Source organism: Anopheles nili, chromosome 3 (assembly GCF_943737925.1).
Source record: "Anopheles nili chromosome 3, idAnoNiliSN_F5_01, whole genome shotgun sequence".
NCBI classification, from domain to species: Eukaryota; Metazoa; Arthropoda; class Insecta; order Diptera; family Culicidae; genus Anopheles; species Anopheles nili.
In genome coordinates this window covers 10,985,895-11,008,897 of record NC_071292.1, presented here as the reverse complement: position 1 = coordinate 11,008,897, position 23,003 = coordinate 10,985,895, and positions in this window count along the sequence as shown.

The window sequence follows — 23,003 nt, the reverse complement described above, 5'->3', positions numbered from 1 at the left end:
GTCGCAGGACATTCGTTTTCTTTGCGAAGGAAAATTGCGACTCCTTCAGTTCCAGTTGAAGGTGCCACGAAAGGCAACACACCGCGAAGGGGTTTTTCTCCGGTTGGAGAGGGTCGCTTTTTTTGCTCTGTGTTCTACCGTCGCCACTGTTGTTTCCAATTGCTCTTGGCGCTTCCGGTTAACTTTCGCACAAACACACACACACACCTCGCGCCTTTCAGGATGCAAAAGGATGTGCCGTCCGCTGTTGTGGTGAGAGTCTGGAAACAAATGCATGCACGAATGGCCGCTAGACGGCAAGTTTTCTGGCACGAAACTGAGCAAGAACGCCGTATGGTTGTTGGCCACAAAGCGCTTTGTGTTTTGGCTGCGGTGCAAAGCAACAGAACTAATTATTCAGCTATGATGGTGTTGCCAGACCGACTTGGCTTGAAAAGTTGTCGAAAAGTCTCGCATATTATATTGCACTGTGAAACGAGATCAGGTACGACCGGTAAGCCCTTTTAAAAGTCAATCCGTCGATCTAAATATGCATGAGCTGGATAGAGCTTAGTGAAGCGATGAAAAAATCCCAGCTAATAACGGTCCCCTTTTTGGAGACTGCTCCCGTATTCAGGGCGTTAAACTCATCAACCACGGAGAAATACGGAAAAGGGAAAGTGTCATAACCGATATGCTTATTAGCGGAGAAAAGTAAGTACCACCCCGAAGAGAAGGAACGATGCGACCGAAAGATAAGCCTACTAGATTAGAGAGAGCGCGCGCGTGAATAGAAGGGGATCCGTTCCATTCTGCCTCCTTGGATTGCTTATCTTACCGGGATTACTTCGCAGCTAGTTCCGGCTCCGGTGGTGCCTTCGATGAATCCGATTTTGCACTCCATTTTCGGGCACGTGAAGAGCGTATAAAATATTATTACACCCTCCGTGCGAATATCCCATCGATTTATGGACTGACGGTAATGACTTAAAACGGTTCGTATGCGTCTCCTTTCATCAGCCCTTCGAGTGGAAATATGAGAGCGCTTGAGGGCGCTGATTTTCCGTCCTGTCGTTCCTTCCAATCAGTTTAATTTAACGCAGCAGCAAGGAGCTGGCTGCACCCTAAGCCACGAATCCGTTTGGAGATAAATGAGAATACACGCGCAATTGTTCGGAACAAGCGGCACGGAAGAACGCAGAATGTATCTGCGCCAACGGTTTGATGGGGTAAAGCGATCTTCACGGGCGGATTTTTATAAATGATTGACAGCTAAAGTATGCTCCCGGCGGGGCGAAACAAAGGGAACCCATTGAATGGGGCCCGAATGATGGATTTAAAACGCTTCCATTCACACCGAGCGGTTCGTTTTCTTCCTTTACGAATTAATGAATCGAACATGCGCCAAAAGTCCCCAGCTGCAGCCAGAGCCCCTTTGCAATTCAGAGCAAAATTTGCATCGTTTCCCAGCCGACACCATTCGTGCGCATATTTATTGGAGATCCTGCGATGATCCTTCGCCCGAAAATGAACGCCACCGGGCCCATTCTGGCAACCGTGTCTCATCACTCCGGCATTTATCACATTTCACCTCCCATTTTCCCAAGCCAGTCGGTGCAAAATGCGAAAAACAAAAAAGAACACACAGGCGCCGTCTCGTTTCCATGGTCACCGCAAAGGAAAAACGCGCCCCCAACCCCTAATACGCTCGAAGGTGCCAACAGCTCGCAAGCAGCTCGCAAAAAAGCAACACACGCAACAGCAAAAAAAAGGGTCGCCGGGGCTTGTTGCTTGCGTTGACGCGCGCGCGGAAGTGGCAATGGCACTGGCGGATTACCGCCTCCCTGCCTTTCGAGTGTTTTTCCCACCAACTGGTTCCGGAGTCAGCGCGCTTGTTTTGCTTCAATTTCCATCGCCAACCAATTATCCCGCCTGTCTGCCTTTTGCGACTTTTTTTTTGTTGTCTTCCAGCGCCTCATTCGACGCTGTCTTCTGCCGGGCGCACCGCGCTCGAGGAAGGCGATTCTCGCGTTTCTAATTCCTCCCTCTCCCCCCCCTCCCTCTCTCACATCTCCTAGCCCCAGCATCCTGATGCTCGGTGGCGGGTTTTTCCTTTTTCCGAGGGCGCACATCCGCCTGCTCGCGCAGCATTGGGGGATGATGATAATAATAATAAAGTGAAGAAAGTGTCGGTCCCGCTTTTCCTTCCGCCATTTCCGTGCGAGGGTGGAAAAACCCGGTGCCGTGGTGAAGAGGCGAAGAAGGAGGAGGCCTCTGTCGGTCTGGTCGGTTCTGGCTTTTTCCTTCCGGCACCGGCAAAATGTGTTCGCTCTCTACCCATCTTCGTTTGCCGTTGCTCCCGGAAAGCGTTTGCTCGGGAGCGTGGAAAATATATTATCACCCCACCCCCCGAACGGTCGGGCTTCAGCGAAATGGCGCGCATTTAGCTCGACGCCACCGCTCCCCCCCCCCCTCCCAGGACCTACGTTCGCGCGTCCCCTTTTCCGAGTCATTTATATTCCGCCGTTCGAAAACCGTCCCGAACCCATTCCACGCGCTGGCGCTGGCATTCCACGCGGAAAGAGGTCCGCTGGTGCCACTTTGCGGCTGAAGTTTTGCCCCGGCATCGGTTCCGAAGGGAAGGGAAAAAGGATTCGCGTGTCCGCCTGCCTGCTTGTGCGCCAACGCCACCGCCTCGATGGCTCGCTTTTCCGGACCGTGCGGGTTTCGGAGTTTCGGGGTTTCGGCCCACAACCCCGCCGTTGATGAGCGACCCGTCCGTTTTGCCTTTCTTCCTTATCCCCCTTTTTTGTGGCCTGCCCCCGTCTCGTCGACCGTGACGGCGTTTTCGCGCGGTGAACCTTTTTCTCGGAGAAAAAGGGAAAAACCTCGAACGAATGAATGAAGCCAGGGTGCGCCCGGGTTTTTAGAATGTGCGCTTTCGACGCCCCCGGGCCAGGCGTGCCTGTGGTATGGATGGGGTTTATTTTCCTTCTCTTCTTCTTCTTCTTTTGTGTGTGTTTGCCACCCTCCTGTCTTGCTTCTCCGCGTCCTCCCACACCCGGAACCCTGTGTCCTTGGTTGTGCGGAAGGCCGAGTAATATGTTGCCAAGATCATGGCGTTTTGATTGCGGCGGTCGAGAGCGGCCTTGCGGGTGCGCCCTTGGTCGGGTCCTTTCCCGATATCCTGCCGGGGTGTGTATCCTCACGGAAAGGATGGGGAAAGGATACACCAAGTAGGGTTGGCTGCAGATTGGCTCGTGAATTGGCTTGCCTTTGCGGAACCGAAAGGAGCGAGAGGAAAATTGAAATTTCAGCTAACAAGTTGAGCGCAACCGACTGGAGGCTGGAAGCGTGTTCACAGGGACACACTTTGTACCGACGGACGAAACACACACACACACATACAGAGCCCCCTGGAGCGGTACGTCGGTCGGCAAATGGGTCGAGTAATTAGTTCAATCCTAGCACGAGCCCGACCTCCAGGCTGTGGAAACTTTCCCCCTTGATGATGGTGTCCTTGCGTGGGTGAGTGGAACGCGCCCAGGAGAAAGATGAGAGGACAATTCTTCAAACCGAGCAGCCAACGAGCGCAAAGAGGGGGGAGTGGCCCGCGCACGTCGTTTCGAGAACGATTTCTGTGTAAATATTTACGCTACTATTAAAAACCTTAATGAGATAAGGAACATGAATTTCAACTAACGGACGGCGCGACGGGTCGGACGGTTATTAGACGGCGAAACTCACCGCACAAGTGGCAACCCCTTGAAGTGGGTCGGAAAGTGCAGAAGTTTTCTCTGAAGAACGGCGTGGCGGGAGTTTAATTCCGGCTGTAGCGTAACGCGTACACGTAATCGCTTGTCGTTTTGTGGGAGTGGGAGTAAGCGTAGGCGTGTCGTCGTCCCCGCTGCAAGTGTGGGGAATGTTTTTCGAGCGAAAAAACAAGCGATTGAGATCGCGCAAACTACAGCATCGCCAGCGTGTGCGGGAGGTGGCGCACTTATGCACGCGCTGCATTGCCCCGAGGAAAAACTCCCGCACAGTTGGAAGGAATGTTGGCAGGGAACAATTCGAGGCACACAAATGCACACATTCCTCGGCGTGCTTTCACGCTGGCTTGCGAGGAGTCCAGGCTGCGGAAGTTTCAAGCTGGTGTGGAAAACTATTGCAACTATTTGCCACCTCGCGTGCCCTCTGCACGGGAAAACTGTTGTGCAACTTGTTGCAGCCGGTCCGATGTTTTGCGAGCCATTTCATCAAAAAAAAGGACCAACCGGACCACTGGATGCTTACCCCATTGGGAGGAATTTTCTCACCGTGCACGAACGGCTTGCAGAGAGAAAAAAAAGAAGCAAAAAAAAGCGCACTCCGTCAAACAAACGAATAATTATCGCTCCCACGTGCAGGTGAACTGACGCGACGCCAGCGGTCGGGTGGTTCGAAGGGCGCGAGGGGGTTCGTTTCCTCCCACGCCTGCGAGTTTCCGCGTTACCGAGGCCACGCGTCCCAGCTGCATGCCGACACGCCACACAGCAAGCGTTGATATAAATGGCAGAAATGACAATGAAATGTCAACGGCAATAAATTATCACCCTCGTCGCCGTCGCCTGGGAAGGACTCGCACGCGCTCACCCCCGGGATGTGGTTTTCGCGGGTTGCGGACCATAATCCAAGTGAAATGTTCCGTCGTTCGGTGTTGGGCGGAGGGGGGGCGTGGTTGGTGAAAGGGAGCACCGAGAGAGAGAGAGAGAGAGAGAGGGCCCCATTCGGTGCCTTGCCACCGAGCCACCGAGACAGAAATGTATCACAATTTTATTGCTCGGGATATAAAAGTGCCACCCATTTTCTCGGTCACCCCCCCCCCCCAGATCTCCCCGGGTGCCGCGAGGGGTCAGAAGTGATTGGGAAGCGAGGGACGAAGGAAAAGCAACCCCAGTGGGTGAATGGGAAAGAGAAAGAGCAACAACAAACAGGCAAAAAAGAAAAACACCCTCCCGTGCCAAATTACGATTAGTAGGGCGAAAGGACGTCCGGAAACCTGATCCGGTCCGGTTCACCCTAGCAAGGATTTCCACCCACCCACCTACCCATCCATCCATCCAGCCCTCGGGGTCACCACCCCACCCAGGACGTGACACGCGGCACTGGACGGTTCCGTTTCCCCCGAGGGGCTATCCGTTAAATTGACGGGGGCAAAGGAAGTCGCAAATAATTTATTGAGTACCTGGGGGAGAGACGGGGGAAAGGGAATGGGCTAGAGGAGGAACGTCAGAACGAGGCCATCGGACGAAGGGGGTACAATCGAGGGGAGATGGGAGCAAATTTATGGGCAACCGTGCGCCTCCATTGTCGGTCGGTGGGTGGGTGGATGGGTGGTGGGCGCGGTACCACCCCCTCGGTGCACGGTGGCAACGAATTATTGCGGGTGAACGTATGATAAAGTGGGACGAATACTCGACGCCACCAGGAAACGGGCACGGTGTGCGAGACGAAGAAGCGCGCAGAAAGAAAGCGAAGTAGAAGGCTAGCTTGCGGGGGTGAGAAAAACGCCCCCTCAACACGCCCCAGGTAAGACATGGAAGACAAAAAGGATGGTATTTATTCGCGCATATGTGGGGGGGAGGGGGGCAAAGGAAGGACGGGCGCAAGTTTACCGCCCCCCCCCCCCCGCACGCCAGCAATAAATAACCCTCGATCATGGCTCGGGGCCGCTTTTCCGCGGGAAATGCGCGCGTGCACCTTTTCCGGTGGGTGGATTTTCTTTCGTCTCACCGGCTCACCCTCGCTGCACGCTTTGTTTCTGCTTTTCCGGTTGGGAAGGGGGACAAAAGTTTACGAGATTTTCGCCCGAAAGTGCGCAAGATATATTGGAGGGGAATTTATGGGAAAATTTGAGTTAAATCAATAAGCACACGCAGACATACGCGTGGGCTCGCGCGTGAACGTGCCTCGAGTGCCGTCTGAAGCGGTTCCGGATAGATCATGCCGAGCGTGGCCAGATGACTTCCGGGAAAGTGTATGCGTGTGTGTGTGTGGGAAAGACGGCGAAGAAGAAGCTTAGGCGAAAATCTCGCCCGAAAGTGTCGTTTAAGATTATTGCGTTATTTTTATTGGGAGCAATCTGTTTCGCGCGCCGCCACAGGAGCCGGAACTCGCACACGCGGGAAAGCGTAACGTGATTACGCTGGGCCGCCCTTTCTTTTTCAACCTCCCCACGTTTAGCGCCGAGAGTGAGTGGCGTGGAGTTGTATGTGTGTGTGTGTCTCGTTTGTAAAAGTTTGAGGTTGCGAAATAATCCATTAGAAGAAAAGAAACGCTCGACCTTCCTAAGTAGGCCGTGAAGTTTCAAAACCAAAAAAAAAAACAACAAGCCCTCCTTCGAGCGATACCGGCCTCCTTGATGTGCTCCTGTGAAGGGAGCTGCATTTTCGGGGTGGTTTACGAAACTCACGCTTTGTGCGTGGTTGGGTGGAAAATTAATTAGATCCACCCGTTACGCAAGCCGAAGCGCCATTGCGAGACGTCGCCCCAAGAGAGGGTGGGTCGTTTTCCGATCGATCGAAAAGCACGTCGGGTTCGCGTGCCGCCCAAGCCGCGGTAGAGAGGGTGTCATTTTCCTAAATTCTCCCCCCCCATGCGTCCACGTGCAGCGCCACATTCCGTGCCGTGCCGGTTACGTAAATTGAAATTTAATCGATCATGGAAGCGTGAAGGAAAAAGTCATCAGCGAACAGAAATTACCCCTACGCAGCGCAGCGCTGGGGTGAGTTTTCCCTCGTGGCGACGCAAAAACATCCACCCCCGTCAGTTGGCTGTGGCGTGCACGAACACCCACACACCCACACACACACATACACGCACCCATGCACGCGAGCCACACAGCCACGTCGAGTTGCTGGAGGTTCTCGAGCCCGTCGAGCCACCTGTTGCCGTTTCGAAAAACCGCACCGAACGGAACGTATGTGTGCTGACGAGCCTCTGTGTGTGTGTGTGTGTGTGTGCAGGAGGGGGCGAACATTTTCTCCGCACGTGTCAGCCATCCCCTGGCTCATCCTGGAAGGGATGGTTCACGGGCGCGCTTCAGCGAGTGAAGAAAAACCGGCCGCCAGCAAAGCGGTAAACAAACAGAAAGGGCACGCCTAAACCGCTCCCGGGGTTGCGAGTGGGCGAACGAGCGCACACACGTATGTGTGTGAGTGTGTGCGAAGGGAGGGAAAAATAAAATCGCCACCCTTCCAGGCATCACGCGACACGCCATGACAACGCGCTGCGATGAAAACGCGACGCAAAACTTCCACTTTGAGGTGAACCGCGAAGGGTGCGCTCTCGCGTTCGTGAATTTATGGGAAATTATAACCATCCGGTTCCGTGCCGGTGTCATGCGGTGTGATTAAGCCAAAAGAAGGGTGTGTAGTCGGAGCTGGCGGAAAATCGGGCCATCAATTTGTCTCACCGTGAGACGTCTCACCGAGCGGGCGTTAATGAGCGACGGCACTGCATCGGATATGAGAAGAAAAAAAACAAACCCAGCTGTGGTAACTCGATCGAATGCCATGGAAACCGTGTGATGGACGCCATCTTTAACGGCTGCAAAACGGGTGGCAGCTTTACCGGTTGGCTTTAGCGACACGTGCGTGTCATTCCACGTAACGGGATTAATAAAATATTCGCAAAAGGCTTTTTCTTTCTCTCTCTCGTTCTCGTTTTTCACCGACTCTACCGTCCGTTGGTTGGTTGTTTTTTTTTCCTAGCTTCATCGGTAGCGCTCGACTTCTCATCACCCCCGAGGGGCTCCGGGAAGATAAGAAAGAAAGAAAGCCTCAACCGTCCCAGACGACAGCGGGCGAGATTTTCCAACTTTTCACCACCACTAGCCGGGAAGGGCCGAGAAGGGTGTGTGGGCGGTGGGTGGAGGTGGTGGTCGCGCCTCGCGGGCGTGATTGAGAGTTTAATATTTAATGTAGCGCATCAGCGGAGGGCACAAAACTTCGGTTGGACCAGGCGCTTGGGCCGGGAAAATGGTTTTCCCGCCCGCCGGCTACACAGACGGCGGGTGTGATTTTCCACCGAAAAAACCACTTTCGGGCCAACCGACCGGCGAAGGGTGGATTGTCACCAGGCTAGAAGGTTAATCCTTCCCTCCCGGTGGTAAGAAGCTCGTTTTTTTTTTCTCTCATCCCAGTGTTGTTGTTTTTCCAGCCATTCCGCCCTCTACTGTGCTCCCTCCGAGAAGCTCGTCGTCTTGAGCCACGTCAAATTGCGTCACTTTGTGAGGTGGGTAGCATGGGGCGCGACGGGTGAGGACAAACTTTTCGTTTTCCACCCGGCATCGGGAGTAGTTTCGTGTGTCTTTCCCGTCCTTGTGCCCGGTTGTGTGTGTGTATGTTTGTTTTTCTTCACGCTTCATCGCTTCGTTCAGCACGCCTCGCGAGGGTGACTTTTTCCCCCTTTTGCATAGTGCATGCGTTCGTAATTTAATTGAAGCGATTTTTTGTCACGCCTTAGAGCACTCAAAACAAACCTCCCCAAGCCAAAGGAAAAGGCGAAAGAGAGAAAGAGAGAGAGAGTGAGTGTGAGCGAGAAGTCATTACATCGCCAACAAGAGATTCGAAATGTGTGGAAAAACCCATCATCGGAAATGAATTTCGAACACAACCGAACCCGAACCCGTCGTCCGGTGCGCACTAATTAAAAGGAAAACCGCTCGCTGGAAAATGGGGGGGGGGTTTTCCATTAAAATTCAAACCATTATCTGTGGCGAGAGCGGTCTTCATTGTAATCCACAGGCTGCCAAAAAACCCCTGAACCAGCCTGTGGTGCGTATTTTCGCATGCATGAAAAGCTGTGGTTGCGCATTTTCGTTCAGTATTCCTTTGCGGATTTCCACGAGCTCCCATGTCGCAATTAATCGTCCGCTTCCCGGCGGCGACAGCTGGTGCTGCGGATGTGCCATTTCATTATCACTATTGTCTGGCTTCGGTGGAAAACCATCCGCGCGCTATCTAAACTTCCCTTAGCCTTCCCTTAGAGGGTGAGACCCACCCTTTGTCGTCCTGGGGCGCGAATTCTGCCGCCGGCATTCATTTCCACGCTTCAATTCCATGCCGCTCTGCTTCTATATATATATATTTTTTTTTTCTCCTCTCGTGCTTCCATTTTTCTTTCCCTCTTTTGTTTCAATGACCATTGCTTTATCTGCCATCTTGTGTCGTGCCACCCACCCACGCTGCCTATCAGATCTGTCCCTTTTTTTTTGTTTGCTCGTAGCACCCCCGGAGTCGGGCCCGAGAAAAGAGCAGCTCGGTGGTTGTGCGGGGTGAGCTAAAATAAATTGCAACACTCAATCCCGTCCTTGATCGGAGAAATCGAAGCACAGGCGAGCCAAACCCTGCGGAGAAGACCCGTTGGAGGGTTCTCGGTTTTATCTCGCACTGAAGTGCCGGCTTTTCTTTGGGGTTAATTTCACCAGCACACCCGCACGGTGCGTGTTTCTGATCGGTCAAAGGGGAAAATGCTCACCCAGTGCCACCCCAAACGCCCGCGCATGTGAGCCAGCGCAAACGGAAAAGGACAAAAGGACTCCCGCCACGGCTTTCCATTTGTTCTGGAGAAAACAATGGAAGAAAAAAAAAATAGAGCGTAAAAAAGGGTGGCGCTTATTTTGCTTTAAATTTGACAGCACAAATTATCCTTCAATTATTATTCAAATTACCGGCGAGAGAGAAAAAAAAAACACTCCCACACATCTCTCTCGATGAGGCCATTTTCCCCCCAAAAACGTAAGGCATCCCTTTTTTGGGGGTCGCCGCCAGCGGGAAAACGGAATCCGACCGGAAGGCAATCGACGCTCTGCAGCAGAACACAAACCCGTCGACTTCCTTCTTCCGGCACGCTATCGGCCACCCACCCCCACACCGCGGGGGACCGGCGCACCGATGGATGATAGCCGGAAAATCGGCAAAACCTCAGCTTCCGCCGAAAAACTTTGCCCACGAGCGGGCAGGCTGCAGGGTGTTTTGCTGCGTCAAGCACCGGTGCAGTTTCCGTCCCGTGTGGTGGGTGCCCGAGAGGGTGGCACGGTGGGTGGAACGGGAGAGGACAGGAAATTCAATACAAAATGAGCAAAAATAAAACGAGGCACGGGAAATAAAACCGAGGCTCTCGAACGAACCGGATGGCAGTTGGTCGGGGTAACGGCGGGTGGGGGGACATCAATACCAACCCGAACCGTTGGGTAGGTTGGCAAAAGGGGAAAGAGAGAGAGAGAGAGAGAGGGGGCGGGTGATGGCAGCCACTTCTGCCCGCACTCGATCCTCCCGGGGGGCGGATAAATACTTTAACCTTTTCTGAACCGTATCCTTCTTCCCATTTTATTGTTCCGGGGGGGTGGTGGTGGTGGTGATGAGGCGGATGGGTGGGTGGTGTTGGGTTGACGAGCGACGAGACGGACGGTCTGTTTTCTCTTGTGTGTCCCTTCGGTTCCTACCATCCTTTTTTGCCCGGGCCCGGCCCTTTTACCGTCATGCCGGCCACGCGGTATTACTTTTCTTCATTTGGCTCAACGGTCCCTTTTTTGCCGGTCCTCACTCGATCTCTTTCCTCCGGGGGTTATCCTTTCGTCCCCGGGTCAATCCGCGCCGCCGCAAACGAAGGGTTTCCCGTGCTCGTTTTTCTTCCGCCGGTCCCCTGAAGGTGGGGGTGGTTTTTCCGATGGCAGCAGCTGAGAATGGCGCCCAGCCAAGTGACGGTGGCCAACGCAACGGTGCATCAGTCAACCGAATCCATCACGAGCTCGTGAACCAGGGAAAACCGCGTGCGCCAGTGCACCCCGTCGAAAGGTGCCGCAGGCTAGTGGAAAGGTCCTTGCGAGCGAAAGGACGTCGGCACTCGGGTTTGGCGGTGAACTTTCTTCGCCATTTGTACGGCGAGGCGAGTTACGATCAGGGACGACTCTTTCTTTTCTATTTTTTTTTGCGGTCTCCTTTCACTCCCTCGCACTCGGTCTTTCTCTCTCTCTCTCTCTCTCTCTCTCTCTCTCACTCATAAACTCGTGCACGTGGCCTTAGTTCCGCACCCTTATTGCTTTGTTTTCGCACTTGCCACCCTCCGTGGTGGTGGGCGGAGAGCCGAGCGCCGAGCTGATGAGGCACAGTGGAACTGATTTAGGGGTTTTCCGCCGCCGGCCAACATTAATTTGGAAGATTAAAGCATAATTCCGCACGGATGGAAGTAATGCGAACGAAGATGGGGAGGAAAAAGGCAACGCAAAAAAAAAACCGTACGACAGCGAAATGAAATCTACTCGAAAAGCATGCGAGGGTTGAGAAACGAGCACGCGGTGGATGGTTTAAAATTTGGATTCCTTCGTGCTTGTTTTTTTTTTTGGCTGCTTCGCGATACTCGCTCCTTAAAAGTAATAAATATTTTCGAAGCAGATGCATACGGCCACGAGTATTTTGGGGGTCTGGTAAAGCGTTCGTTGATTTCACCCGGCTTCGGATTGTTCAAATATGTTTAACTCTTGAGTTTTCACGGTGGTGACCGTTCAAAATGTTGTTCGTTTTTTTTTGTTTTCACTGCACTGTAAAGAAACAAATGCGAGGAATTTTAATTAAGCTAGAGCTGACTTTTGAAAAGCAAAAAAAAAATGCAAACAAAATCGATTCAACGATGGATCGAAGGTCATTACATAAGGAAGATTGGGTTTTACATTGAAAAAATCTATGAGCAAAGCATTTGAACCATCAAAACGCCGTTTGCAAATTTTCAAACAACAGAGAGAAACTCTAAAAGATCCATTTGGAAACCCTTAACCACTTCATTTGAGCCAGCAGAATGTTCGAAAAGTATGCGAACAGCTCATTTACGCTTACACAACCGTATTGGCTTCTTTTCGGCAAAAAAAAAGTCCCAATAATTAACGAGAGCAAGTTCATGTTCGTTTAAAATTTCCCCTGACCGCATAAAATTCACTTTTCGTTTCGTAAGGTGCACCCGGCGAAATGGTGTGGAAAAAAAAGAGCTAAACTGCATCACGAGTGGAACGGAAAGGCGAGAAAAAAAGGGTGGCTGGTAGCCCAAAAGAGAGAGAGAGAGAGAGAGAAAATTACCACTAGGTAGTACAGCACAACGCCGTAAGCCGTGTAAGGCAAGCGAACACGCCAACCAGCCGAACGCGGTGGCGCTGTTTATGAAGTTGAACTTTTGCCCGCACTACTTGCATTAATTACCCACGGTGTGGTGCCTTCCATTACGGCCGCCCTCGGAGTTCGATGTGCCGCAGGACGTGCAGCAGCAACGATGGCAGCATCAACGGCAGCCTGCCAGCAAACGGCCAGAAACAGCAGCAGCAGCAGCAAGTCATCGCATCAATATTTTTCCCTCACTCGTCGGTGCCTCGATACCCGAACCCATCTGTCATGCTCGTGAGGCTCCCGGTACACCTTTCCCCCAGGGGACCACCCTCGCTGCCAAAGGACGAGACGAGAGCATGGTCCTTTCGCTGGGGCACCGGGCTTTTGGCAGCACGGAATCCTTCGTCGAACGGAAACAATACCGCACGTGGAAGCGAGAGCGAAGAAGGACACACAAACAAATGCAACAACAAAAAAACTTGCACACCGAGCGCGAGGGAACGAGTCACAGGCAGGAGAGGACAAAAAAAAGGAAGGAAAAACCCCAACCAGGCTGCTGCAGGAAAAATAACCTCCACCATGGCAACGCCGCGAGCGCTTGCTACGATCGCTATCAACGAGCGGGCTCTGGCTCTGTGCTCTCGAACGTGCGTTTTTCTTCTTCCACTTGCTCTTGCTCTTCTCGCTTTCTCGCACTTGTTTTTCTTTTCACCACAAACCCACCCACTCGCCTGCTGCTGCTGCTCCTGCCTTATCAGATCCTGGTCGGGCAGGTCGTCCGTCCATGGTTCGTGATGATGGGCCGAGGAAGCATCGCACCGTCACAGGCGGCAATCGCTCATTCGCATTCGACCGATCCTTCCCCGCCCTTCACCCCCCCCCTTCTTCCGTGGCTCCACCATCCCACCCACGCACGCTCGAGGGCAGCCTTTTTTGTGCGCCTCATCGTCCTCGACCGGCGTCCTTTCGATGCTTTCTACCACGCTTTCCACGACAGCCAGGCAGACAGCCCTCAGAGCTCGGGCTTGTCATTTGCACACGGTTCGCCTTTTCCCAACCCACCCACTCGCCCTCCCTCCCCCTCCCCCACTCCTCACTTCAACCCAACCGCTCAAAGCCACATTAGTCGGGTGCTCCTTCCGGTCCGTGGGCAAACTTCTCGCTTTCTCTCTCACTGCCCCCCCCCTCTTCTTCCGGGGCCTGTCGATCCGACCGACAGCCAACCGCAATCCCTGCCCCACTCGCTCACCTCGAACCCATCGAACAGGACCACCCACCCACCCACCCACCAACCGGGCGAGCCGTTTTTCGGAAAACTCTAACTTTCCCACTGGGACGGACTAATTCCTCCCGCTGCTCGGTGGCGCAACCTTTTTGCTCTAGCGCTTTCGGTGCGGTTCGTCCATTTGCCCTCTCTCTCTCACTCACTCTTTGTGTTGTCTCTTTCTCGCCCCACCCGTGGGCGCTTTCACCCAGCCGAAAACCCCTGATGAAGCCGACTTTTCCAGCACGCCATCTATCAACGGAGCGTGGTTGCTCTTTCTCTCTCTCTCACTCACGCACAAACAATTGCTCTCTCTCTCTCACACACACACACACACACGCGCACGGCTTCACGCTCGACCCTCGACCTCGGTGGTGGCCCTTTTTCCCGACCGTTTCGGTCCCTTTTGCGAACGATTTGCTTGATTTTTACCCACCCACCGAAAACCCACACCCCAAAACTCCCCCTTTCTGGCGGGTTCTGGTTTTCCATCGAGTGGGCGCGTGTGTTTTCCGGAGGCGCCCACACCGTGTGTGTGTGTGTGGGTGCCAAACCAGCCCTTGGCTAAGCCGGGCGTTCGTCGTACGGGTGGAAATTCAATGTCCTCATCCGGACCAGGGACGTGCCGTTTGTCGACGGGGGGGATGCAGAGGTGGTTGTGGAAAAGGGCTGCTCCAACGATACCGCCCGCCCACCCCCCCCCCCCCCAACGATGATTTTGGGTTTGGGAAAAGTTTGCGCTGCTTTCGGCACGGAACCGCTGACGAGCGAACCGAACCGCTCCCGATTTGGGAGGGAATTTTCCACCAGCGAAAAAGGAAGCAGTCGAAAAAAAAACCGAACGAAAAAGAAAAGAAAGAAAAAGAAATACAAAACAAAACTCGAAAGACACGTACAACCGACACCCGGAGGGAAGAAGCGGACGCACGCGTGATATGGGGGTGGGGTTTTTTGGGTGGGATTTGGCAGCCGACATCGAATGCGAAACCGTGCCCGGATAAGCGATGGCGTGCGACATCCGAAATGGAACGGAAAGCCAAACCGAGAGAGAGAGGGTGGAGTGAGTTCCAACTGTTGGGTGTTGAGCTGTGCTGTGGCGTATTTCGGTTTTTCCTTTTTTTTCCCACTCTCTTTTTTTTGCTTCTTTGGCTTGCCTTCTCCGTCGCTCCGTCCGAACCGTGTCCCATGGGGGGGGGGGGGTGAGCTGGCGGATGTGGTGGGGGTGGAAGCGAGAGCGGTCGGGCTGTGAAAACTGTGCCCTTTTTCCGGCACCCTTCGCGAGCTGTGTCCTTCGTCCTTGCGGCAAGTGGCCACCGATGTCACCGTGCCAGCGCCAGCTCGGTTTGCGAGATGCTGGTTGGCTTCGAAGCATGACGGATTGATAAGTGTGTGGAAAATGTACCCGTTTGGCGTGACTCCACGTGGGTTCATTCTTCGTTTGCTTCCTTGCGTTTTTGGGCCAGCTAGATGAGCTGGAATGATTTTCCTGAGATGATTAACGAACGTTCCCCCCCACAGGATGGATTTTCTTTTGCCATTTCCGTTAAATTATTTCGCATCGAAAACTTTTCGCTCTTTTTCACCCAACCATCACCGGGTGTTCAGGTGATTAAACACAGGAAAAAAGGCGTACGAGGACGCGTGCTTTTTCATGTGGCTTCCCACAGCACGCAAGCACCGGCACGTTTCAATCCACTCGACCCGGTAGCAACCCGGAGGCACAAAGATCGTGCCGGGTGCAGCATAAAAATTAAAAAATGGAAGCAAAAAAAAAAAGGGAAGCCAGAACGAACCGCTCCGGACGGAAACCGGCACACACATACACACACAAAGGGGTTCCGAAGCGGTCGCTTTCCGTGGCGACGGTTTTATTTCTGCAGCGAGTCGCGCGCGCGAAACTCTGCCACGTTGCAGTGCGCCTCCATTGCGCTCTGGGAAAAAAGGCGAAGCGTGAACAATCGGGCCACTGTGGCCACGGTGGAGGAACAGCGAGCTGGGAAAACCGGCAAAGAGCGGCAGGTAATGGTGTGGTAAACTTTTTCTTCCAACCGGCCGCATGTGCTGCGACTTCCCGGTGGTGGTGCTGGAGCTGAAAGCTGGTGCTGGTGCTTTTTGTTTTGCTGCTGCAAGCGCACGAACGAGCGCCAGGGGGCAGAAAAAAAAAGGCAGCAGCAAAAAAAAGGACATCGTGCAGGCGCCAATGGATGCCTGCCAGCAATGTGAGCCGCACCGTGCGCGCACGTCGTCTTGCGCGGGAAATGAGACCTCCAGGTTTCGGCGTGCCATACTCTGATGGTACCTGACGGTGGCATAAAAGCGCCCGTGCCCGAGTTTCGCACGTGGCACCGAACAGGATGATGGGGCTGTGTGGGTGGGAAAATACGCTAAAGTAGCCCCCCCAAACTCCCAGCCCGGGGGAAGGTTTTTGCCGTTGCAGTTGCAAGCTCCGAGAAACCACCCACAAAACCCGATGGAGCAGAAACAAGCGAAGCCGAACGTTCGGTGGAACGCTTTTCCATGCGCTGGAGGGGTGGGTTGGGTTTTTCCCAACCCTGTTTTTTCATTCTCACCCCCCCCCCCCCTCTCTCTTTCACTCTTCATTCGCTTTTGTTTGTGCCACCTTCAGCTACGAGGCTCGCGCGCAATGTGGCCAAGCGTTGATGGCTGAGATTCATCGCGTGGGCATTTTCCCTTCCACCATTCATTCCTCTTTCTTTCTTCGGCGACCCCTTCACCACCCCCCATTTGGGGTGGTTAAATCGCGACTGCATCGAACGATCGAACCGAAACCCCGCTTGGAGCGATGCGCCCGCGCAAACACTTCGCGACTTCGGTTGCTTGCTGGTTTGGTTTTTCCTTTTTTTGTTTGCTGGTGGCTGCGTGGCTTGCTGCGATTTTCATTCGCTCTCACCCTTAGCTGGTTTTTGGGGTGGTTGTGGATGCAGCTGGTTTTTGCCCTCAGACACCACCGTTGCTAGCGTTGCTTCGGGCACGCAGCAGGCGGCGGGAAATAATCGGTTTGCAAAGGCGCAAAAGTTTGGCACCAGAAGACGCTTCGGATCGGGTGGGCTGAACGGTTTTTTTTTCACACGTTCTTTTCTCTCTCGCTCTTTCGGTTGCACTCCTTCGCTTGTGATGGCGTTCCACGTGAGGGTGGAAAGCGAGAAAAGCGAGTTAGGTGCCGAAGATTTGGGCTTTAAAGTGTGAAGCACGCCGCGGGAACTCGTGGGGAAGTTTTTCTTTCGTTTTGTGCAGCTCACTTTAAATCGGAGACGCTCTTTTGTTTGCATCTGCCAGAAAAATCTGCATTCTGAGACCGTTGGGTGGAGTAGTGAACGTAAGGCATTAAACAGAGCTTGGCGTTTGGTTTTGCACTTATCAAATATTTGAAGAAAATTATAAAACTAAGCGTATAAGCTTCGAATCGATTCACTTTCTTTTGGGGCTGTTTAAAGATTTATAACCTTCAGTGAAGCAAAATTTATGGAAAAACACGAGTTTTCTGTGCATATTTCGAATCCTGCAACACTCGTTCAATTTGAAGGTTTGAATTATGGATGAAAGGCGAATTGGTTTACGCAAAAATGGACAGAAATCTCAACCACCAAATATCGGAAAACACAGCAAGATGATCAAAAACAGCGTATTCCTTCCCTGACCGAAGCACCAGACGATTGATGCATTAATAATGGATTCCATCATTCGACCAGCCCCACATCCCATTCGGACCTATGATTATTTATGACAAATTTGCTCCCCTGCCCGCAAGGACGATGATTGCCAATCGTAAAGTATACATTTCCCCCGAATTTTGCATCTAATTCAATTAAAAACGCCCTACACTCGCTCGGCTCCTGGAAAGGATTGCTGCTGTCCACGTCCGGTTGCGTCCGTGACAGGGTTATCGATACGAGCGCACATATCGTTCCCCGGGTTTGAGTTCTGATTTATTTCCATCCACGCACCCCTGGGGTCACTCTTCACCATCTGAGACTGTAGACGATCCGTAAAAGCAAAACTTCGCAGACACAACGCGAGATCTTCCCGGAACGAAAAAGGGATAACGACAAAAAGGGGCGCAAGGCCGTTCGAAGACAAAACCCCATCTCTCCCAGACGCGTACCGTACCTGCGGCGGCCACTCCCGGGAGCCTTGTTTTATCGTCATAAATTTCCGCAAGCTCGACGAGCCCTTTTGAGAAGGGGATGAAACGGGACCGTCTCTGGACGGAGAACGTGGCGTACGCGGCGCTCTTCCGGTTGGGTGGAATTTTACGACTGTCGGCGACCCAAAACACCCGAATATCCTTGCGCGTGGACGCAAGGACACTGTGGAATGTGGCCTCTCGAAATGCTTCGCTTCCGTGCGCAGCGCCGAAGAAAAGCCGGGTGGAAAAGAAAAACTATAAAACAAAATCTCCGTTCAATCGATGGTTTATGGGTGACAGGCACAAACGATGACGGTGGGAAAACGGGAAAAACACGCGGCAAAGGGGTGGGGCGAATTATGGGCCAGGAACGCAAAGACCAAAAACGGGGGGAAAAAAAAAGAATGGAACAAAAATCCACCCAACCCGGTGGTCGATGAGCGAGGGGCGTGTGAATGAGCCCGGAAGGATGGCCGTCCGGGCAAAAGCGTGTCCCTCGGGTTTCGAATTAGTGAAGCCGCCCGTTGGCGAGGAGAGGTCAAAAGAGAAGGACGAAAGGACCGAGGGTCGTGTGGAAAATTGGCACGAGTTGGCGTCTGCCCGCAGGTCCAGCCGGGTCGCTTCTGCAGGGTTATCATTTGTTTTTTTTTTGCTTTTCTGCCACTCTTTCACGCTTTTCCGGCTCTCTCTCTCTCTCTACCACGAGTTCGTTGCCTGCCCTCGGGATATCCGTTGGGAGGGATTCCTTTTTTTCTGCTCTTTTTTTTTTTGTTGGCTGTTAGCCTGCAGCCCTTCGTTAGACTCGCACCTTTGCGCTGAACCTGGTCGGGCGGGATGTCATAGATTTTTTTTCGCCACCCCCACACCACCCACTCTCTACCCCTTTTGACGCCTCAACAACCTCCCCCCCCCGCCTCCCTCTCCCTCTGCTTCCCGATCCTGATCCGTTGCGTAACGGCGTTCCGAGCCCGTGGCGTGTGGAATTGAGATTTTCCCGATGGTCCGTCCTGCTCGGGCATTCGTTGTTTTGTTACAATTTTCTTCGCTTCACCAAGCGGCTACCGTTCCGCTCCAACGGTCGGGCGGATTCGGGTGGTTCGGTCTGATTGGAAATATTTTTTTTCTTGCGCGCCACAGGGTCGAACACGCCGGGCAGGAAAAGGTCAGCCATTTGCCACCCGATCGAGCCTCCCTAGTGATGGCGTTTTTTTTTCTCTTGTCCATCGACGAGGAAAACCATTAACCACCCCCGCGCACTGGTGCCATCGCGATGACAGGCCCTTCCGCTTCCGGTTGGGACCGCCCGCCGGATGGGACGGAACGGACACGCTTGGTTTCTGGCGTGGGAAATCCATCTTATTCGATTAGAGCCAACCGCGGGCGTGCCAAAGCCCAACCGGACGGAAGTGGACACGTCCTTTCGGCGGTTGTTCCTGCTGCTGTCGCACGGTTGAGCTGAAGCTGGGGATTTTTGCTGTTGTTCTCTCTTGTTGTTGCCTTGCATCCCTTATTCGCGTGTTTTTTTATTCTTCAAACCGATCCGATGGCGGTGGTGAAAATTGATTTTTTCGCCTCTGATATGCAAATCAGCACGACGACTTAAGGGGGTGGAAATGAAAGTGTGTGTGTGTGTGTGCGAGCCATTGGCAACGGGCAGCTGAGGTTTCGATGGTTGGCATTCTTCCGTTTTCCGGGCTCGCAAGGACTGCACGCCACCCCCATCATGGGCGGGTGAAGCGGAAAATCCGTAAAGCTATTAATTATCGCTGCTGCAGGTGCCGAGGGTGGAAAAGTCCCGCAAATTCTGGACCACCGGTGCAGCGAGTGAGAGCAAGCTAAGAGGACGGATTTTACCGTAATGCAAATGACACTTTTTTTCTCACTGCTAGCCGTACACTTCCATCATTATAGTATGGAGATTTATTTTAATAAGTGAATAAAAATTCACCGCATTTTTTCCCATTTATTATTTGCGATTTACATAAATCCATCCCTGCCGTGAGCGCCATTTTAGAAGAAGAAAAAGGGCAAAGAAAAACGGCTCCCCAGTACGGCTGAGGCGCGCCATTCATTAGCGAGCACGTTTTCCGCGCCACGGTTGGTAGATAAATGGAACTAAACCGCACCCGTGCCACTCCGCCGACCACGCGCAGGATCCCATTACTTCCCGAGGAAATCATAATCCTGCTGCAAACGACACCTTCGCGGAACGGCGCGTCCGGTCGTTGAGCGGTCGGTTGCTTTACTTTTTTTTGTTTGTTTGCTTTCTTCCTTTCACCACCCACCCAATCAGATGCGGACCAATTTCCATACACCACAATTTCCTCCCCACCCCACCCACCTGGGGGTGGGTAATTTGTGAAAAACAAATTCATTGAAATTCACCGACAGCCCCGGCCGCACGGGCGCACTTCAATCAATTATACGCCCGTCGACGCGGAACCACCCCAGGGGGTGGGGATTCGACGTGGGTGTGCATTTTCGCGCCATTCACCCACTCGGTCGCGTGGGGCTCGTGATTCCGATCAATTGAACGCGGTGCAACTCACGCTCAAGTGGAAAGGGGGCAGCAATTTGCATAAACGGTCAGGCCGGATACGAGTACGCGCCCTCGAGAATTTCGGTGGGTGGGTTGTGTGGTTCCAGATTTCGGTTGACCGGGTTTTGCCCTTCAACCGGCCACGCCAACCAAGCAGGCGTGGTTTTGGCTGTCGTTTTTTCGTTCACAATCCCAATAGCAACCCTTGCGATCACATTTGCACCACACGATTTAACCGTTGCCATTAGCAACCGTCGGTGGGAGGGTGATTTGAATTATGGCTGGTGGTGGGAAATTTTTTCTATGAATTTTCCATGCCACGGCAACACGTCAAGACACGCTGAAAAGTCATCCCTCGGTGGGGTTCGTTTATTGAGCTGTGTTTGCTTTTTGTTTTAATTAAAAAGACACTCGGGAAAACGAGTCACAGCGACACCCCGCCGAACAGAAAAAGAAAGACAAGGATATCCGATTCAATCATCCGCGCACACGAACAAAAAAAAAGGCAAAACCATAAATGAAACGGCCACCGAAACGTCATGCCGGTTTCCGCGCAAACACACGCCCCTTTTCGGGGTCGTTTTCGATTGTCCTCGGACGGACGTGCATGGCGTTCCATTATGAAACGGAAGCGTTTTGGGGGGGAAAAAACCCATCCGTGGTGTGGAAAACAAAAAATAACCCACCTCGCCGAGTGATCCGCCGAGTTCCAGCCCTTGTTTTTTTTTGTTCCCTGCCACTGGCAGTGAAGGACGAGTTAAAATTTCGCGTTTAGGTGCCACCCGGCTCGCACCGATGCGGTCACCGACCAAAAACCACCATGTGTGTGTGTGTGTGGGTGTGTCGTGCTCCAATTAGGGCTTTTCCGACGCTCAAACCAACCGGACAACCGTTTGACGTTTCGGGGTTTTTTTTTTCGGTGAGAATGGGGGACTGGTGAGGATGTGGTGGCAATCCGGTTAAAACTTTTGACCGATCCACTTTAACAAATGTGCCACTTTAATGCGCCAGGGCATTCGCCCCCATTCCGTCGGTGCAGGTGTCAGGCGGCTCAAGTGGCGATTTGTGAGCAGCAGGCGGGAGTGTGAAGGTGGGGAGGGTGGGAAAACGCCCTTAAGTGGCCCTTAAGGGTAGGGGCTTTGGTCACGTGCATCAATCCCTTCGACGGATGATGACAACGAAGCGTCGAAAGAGGAGAGAAATAAAATCACACGCCGATAAGCCTCGCAAGGGTGGCGCGTTTTCTTTTTTTGCTCTCTTCTTTTTGCTGGTATGCGAGTGTTTTTTTTTTGTTTCCAACAACTTTTCAGCGACCAATTGCGCGTCCCAAATGGGGAGGGAGCTCGAAAAAAAAACGCCAGCAAAAAAAAGCAAGCACTCCGGCTGATCCGCGCGGGATGGCCCCCAAAAAAAGGGCTCTCGGGTGGGTCGAGGTGCGAAGAATTAAAAAAACAAAAAAAAAGAAAAAGGGACGTAACCCGAAACCGGAAAATTCCAACAACACGCCCCAAATCGAGACCGGGACGGACCCCGACCCCCGTGGTGGCGTTATTTTATCCTTCCGCCCCGACCAATCCTTCTCCAGCGACGGTTTGGTGGAAAAACTTTGGGGCGATATTTTGGGGTTTTGCTGGCTTTTTTCTCTCTCTCTCTCTCTCTCTTTGGTGCTTTCGCGTTCGTGGGGCTTCGAGCGGGCTTTTCTACCCTTCGACCTCTCGTTCTTTCGTGAACGTGTGCTTTCTCTCGTGCTTTCTCTCTCTCGCGTGCGCGCGCTTTTCACCAGTTCTAGAGGCCCTTTCGGGCACTTGAGCGAGCGTGCCGCCCTTTTGCGGAGGATTTTCCGTCGGTGCCGAGGCGTGCGCTCGCTTTTTCTTCTTCTCCACTTCTCGCGTGCTTCTTCGCGTTTGTCATTGCGGCTCATTTTCGTTGTTTTTTTTGTGTTTGTGTGTCGCTCCCAGCAGTCTTCGGCAGTTTCAACGTCGTTGGGTGGATGAGAGAGGCACGATCCGTTGGGCCCGACCTGAGGATTGCGTTCTCGGAAGGCTGAAGTCCATCCTCCCAGCCCCCCGCTCGACCTCGAGCGGATTTTATCGCGCCCGAAAGCCCTTCTGGGGGTTGAGAAGGAAGCGAAAAACCACACGATACCACGGAGTTTTCGGTTTGTGCTTCGTCCGTTTTGTGAACGGGACGGCTACGGATGGGGGAGAGTGTTTTTCCGGGGTAGGATTTTGGCTCCGTCCCTCCCTGTGGCCCCTCGTCTTTCACCAGGGAAGCTGTTGCCACGGTGCGAGCCCAAGGTTTTGGATTTCCGAGCCGCGCGCATTTCGGTGATATATTGGCTGGATGGGGAGTGAAGTAAAAAATGTAAGAGAAGAAAAAAAGCGAATAGAACACCGAGTGTCGCTTTTAGCCGGGTCGTGGCGTGGATTTTACGTTCATGCGGACGGTACACCACCCAAGTGGGAGAGGTTTTCCCGATGGGAGTGGCGCCTCACCGGTGAGGCAGCTTTGATTTTTCCCTTTTTTTCTTCTTCTTCCATTTATCAAATTATGTACGAATTTAATGAATCCGTCTGTCCGAGGTTCGTTTACTCATTTTTCAAATAATTTTGTAATCCCACGCGGCAGCGATCCTTTCCCGCTGGGGGTGTGTGTGGGGGCGAATTTTCCGCCTCGTCCGCGGTAAATGAGTACGTCTGTACGGTCTGTGAAAATTGCTCAGTCCCTGTCGGGCTTCCGCCAGCTGCTGGCCATCCTTTCGAGCGAATCATCCACCCTATTGGGCTGCCTCGGATCCCTTCCCCGTGCCCTAAGCTCCCACACACACACCCACCACCCACCACCCGGTGCCAATGCCTGTGAATTGCGGCCTTACGACCGACCTTTTTCGGTTGGTTTCCCTCCATCCGGCTAGCTCGTGGTCGCTTTTTTTGCTTGTTT